Below are 4,033 nucleotides of genomic sequence, written 5' to 3'. Positions count from 1 at the left end.
TCTTAATATTTTAGTTATGTACCATTTCATTTGTCGACTGTCCTCACACATACCAACCTCACACCAACTAAAGCCCATTAGACCGAAGAAAAAACCATGTCCTGCCATACTATCCCTATAATTCCTTGCAAATCAATTAGATTTCATATCTCTTCTATTACTAACAAATATATAGGTCATAGATGCAAATTTAATTAAGGTCCATGAGTCATGTATTCTATATTTAATAAAATTCCAAATAGTCGGGCGCGGCAACATGCACCGCCAATGATCGCCACGTGGGCTAGGGGGTCAGACCTCGTTGATGCATGCGGCAACACTTGATTTTGCAGGGAATTGATGAAACAGTGGAGTGAAGCTCATCCGCCTAGGTCCAAGGAATTGATGAATTGTTAGTTCCTGGAAGACAGCTGATGTGCGCCACTCACCGGAGGGGATTAATGAAGGTATATATGTTACTTTTTTCCCAACCTGCTGCTGCTTGAGTTCATGCACCTGTATATGTATGCTTCGTCACTTAATTCTCTCGAGTCATCTTACTCTGGCAGCAGAAATTCGAGCAGCTACATTTCTCGGATATGTTGCCCTCTATCATCATTTTTTTACGCCTACAATCCCCCCTTCCATCCAACGATTTTGTGTTCTAATGTTATTCAAATCTCAGCTTTTATAGGTGGTGTCATCCTTTTTTGGGTCAACTGACTGATTCGGGCAAGTCTTGGAGGTTGGTGCTCATACTTTTGTTTGTGGGGAGTTCTTCACTTGACAAATCCGTAATGGCTGCTGGTCAGGTAATTAGTTCAGATGTGGGACTGTCTTACCTCATCTCTTGATGCAAATATAATCCAAACATTGTCTATTTATATCATGGTGTTTCCATCAAGATGTTAACTGAACTTCAAAATAAATCAGTTTGTTGTGATCACCTAATTGCCTTTTAAGTTATTTGAGACCTGAAAAGCTGGGCCTGTTTAGAATTGGCTTGCTATGATGCCACAGTACTAACAAGTCACAAGTGGTCAAGAGACCTTTAAATAGATCCGTTGAGTTTATAATTTATTTATCATGGTGTCATGTAGCATTGTGATACATTCTACCACACTGGCTAGATGTTTGATTTGACAGTGTCATTTGATATTCTTAGGAGGTCTCATTCTTTGAGGAAGGAGAGCCTGAACTTGAGGGAAACCTAGAGACTTTGAAGGTTTGCTTTGCCCCTTGGTTGAGATTTAGAATGGCATTGATGTGACTAACTTTTATTTATGTGTGCTGTGACTAACTCCGTCTTAAAAGAGTAACTTATTGAGCAGTTAATAATTCGGACATCACCACATGATCGCTTCAGAAGTGAAGTCACCAATCTGCATGCAAAAAATACAATCTCCCTGGTATATTTCTAGAGCTTGAGCCCAATTCTTCAGTTCTTTGAAAGATGGTTTCTAATCACCTGAGTAAATTTCACTTATTATTTCTTAATTCACTTTTCAGTCGTACTAAATAATACGCTGATTAGAATTTATCACTTGATAAGCTACTGCTCTTATGTTTGTGTACATGTAATAAAAAGCACTTTACAGGCATAAACACATGCTACAGTAATGCATTCACGTAAGCTTATACTCCAAACTTTAGTGTGCGAAGGTGGTGCTACTTGAATTCTGCACTAACTAATAATAACCTTTGCTGTGAGTTTCCTGTAATTTAAAATTGAAATGTGTTGCAGTGTGCATTTGTATATGACCATTGTTTGCTGTATGATTCATGATCTATAATTAATCAGTATGATCTCCATTTTTCTGATAAGAGAAGAGTACTATTCTGTTCTCATTCAGTTTCTTTCCTACTGATGGAACAGAAATACTACACATTCCTAGGTTTTGTCTTTTCCACTCTTAATAGTTCTGATATGTACCGATCGTATATTTGTTTCTTGGTCTCATACTAACCGGAGAGAACAATCACTATACTTGATTGGCTCCTACCCTATGAAGATAAAATATTATCTGCGTCATGCTAAATAATTACCATTACTAGCATATTTGCCCATTTTAAAAATATATCATATGTATTGCTCACTGTCCAACTATCAGCTTGAAAATATATCTGCAAATAAACTGATGGCTTCAGTAGATCCAAAGTTCAAGGAAGCTATCCTTAAATATGTACAACTCCATCTGTGTATACATCTTCAAAAATATCTATGTACTAGACCATATATACTTCATATCCTAATTAAGTCCTAAGATAGCAACATGTATACGATGATTATCTAAACCTGTATTGTTTTGCCATCTCGTTTCAAATGGACATTCCCACCTGTTTGCCCACTGTTCATAAGAGCAGCACACGGGAGAACATTTATTATATGGCCTGTTCACTGTTGTGCCTTAGTAGAAGTATGTGTGATTCATATTTCCACAAGTTTTTTGAATATGGCTGATGTTCATTTTGCATATGGTTCATAATAAAAAATGATGTTTGCTCCATGTAAGATATATTAAGTGATACTCTACTGTGAAAACCCTGGTAACTTCTCTATGGCCTTTGGCAAATTATAGGCCCTACTGTTGCACAATCAATTCTACCAGTTACTTTCCATGTATATAGTTTTATCTACTGATAAAACACGACGCCAGTTTTTTTTTACCAGAAGTACAATATATTTCTCCTCTTTCCATATGTAAGATCTTTATTGCTCTTTGTGCATAATTTTACCATATCTATACCCTTCTAATAGATTCATGCCGCACTTCTGTTTTCTCTGTATACACCACTGCCACCATATTGAGCATAAAGGAGTTAAAAAAATTGTTTCTCTAATAACCATCTAGTTTTGAGGTCAAAACCAAAAACACCAAAAGAAGGTTCTCAACTCTTAAATTACTAACAAATCACTTCAACAAGGAAAAGGTGGAGCGGAGTTTGGCCATTGTCCAAGGTAGCCCAGAGTTTAGCTAGGTTGTGCTTTGATATTGATCATAACATTTTTTGTAACTTTGTCTATGAACCCCTTAATTTTTTTGTTGGCTAAACTCGTGGATGATATAAGAAGAAAAGGTTTCTAGGGATAAATAAAAGGAATGATGATTAATAAAGCTAGCCATGATGCCTTACAAATTCGTGTCATTTTAACTTGCAATCAAATGTCTCGTTATATTTATTTTAATCCCAGATAGTATCTTATGGAGACGGGCGTTGCAACGCATCCCATCAATGATCTAGTAGTAAACAAAAGCACTACAGGTCGGCGATATTGGCCAGCTTCTGGTTAATTAATTAGGCAAACGTTTGCTAGCTTCTGGTTAATACTTTCTTCACGATTTAAAATTTGAAGAGATCAGCTTGATCTTGGCCGCTGGTAGGTGCTACCCTTTGCGGACTTTAGCTTAGTAATAATGCTGCTAGTGGAACAGCTAGACACAACACATGACCGGTGGCGGCGGGGTTGGATGGCGTGCTCAGCCAGGTCTTGATTAGCATAATAACATTTCAGGGCATAGATATTTGGCCAGGACGTCGACCGGCACTTGAGAATAATTGAAAAGCGCACACTGTTTATGCCAGTAAAGATATTTTGCTGCCGACCATCACTTAGATGTGCTTCCCTTATGACATCAATTGATTCCGGCGGCTGCTCCTCGTGGTCATATGTGGGTACTCGTGGTCATATGTGGGTACTCGTGCCTTCACTGCCGGTGCCGTGAACGCCGGAATTGGAGCCGTGCAACGCCCGCTGTGAGAGGTAGCAGGCTAGGGAGAGGATGGCGGCGTCAGAGACGGCCACATCTTCCTCCTGCCGCCGACGCTGATTGCCTAAGCCCGACGCGGAGGAGCAGCTCCTCGCGGCTATTCTTCGCCGCCTGCTCATGATGGCAGAGACGGACGCCCGTCGGCTTCGTGGGAAGAACACCAAGGCGCTCCCGCTCAGTATCGAGCAATTGAAGCGCGAAGTGGCAGAGGAAGCCGCCAAGCTGGCGAAGGCACGGAACCGTGCCATCTGGAGGAGGGCCGGCTACATTGACTCCTTGTCCCG

The 4,033-nt window shown here is 40.0% G+C and overlaps 1 long non-coding RNA gene across 1 annotated transcript; it reads left to right on the top strand.

Moving 5' to 3' along the window:
* The first annotated feature begins 336 nt into the window (after positions 1-336).
* Positions 337-4,017, top strand: LOC119305242. Its single transcript, XR_005148592.1, has 3 exons — positions 337-446; positions 665-791; positions 1,145-4,017. It is a non-coding gene; the product is annotated as an uncharacterized LOC119305242 (long non-coding RNA).
* The last annotated feature ends 16 nt before the right edge of the window (positions 4,018-4,033 follow it).

This window comes from Triticum dicoccoides, chromosome 5B (assembly GCF_002162155.2).
Source record: "Triticum dicoccoides isolate Atlit2015 ecotype Zavitan chromosome 5B, WEW_v2.0, whole genome shotgun sequence".
NCBI lineage: Eukaryota > Viridiplantae > Streptophyta > Magnoliopsida > Poales > Poaceae > Triticum > Triticum dicoccoides.
Note: the sequence above shows the minus strand (reverse complement) of the source record. Positions and strands in the feature narration are given on the sequence as shown.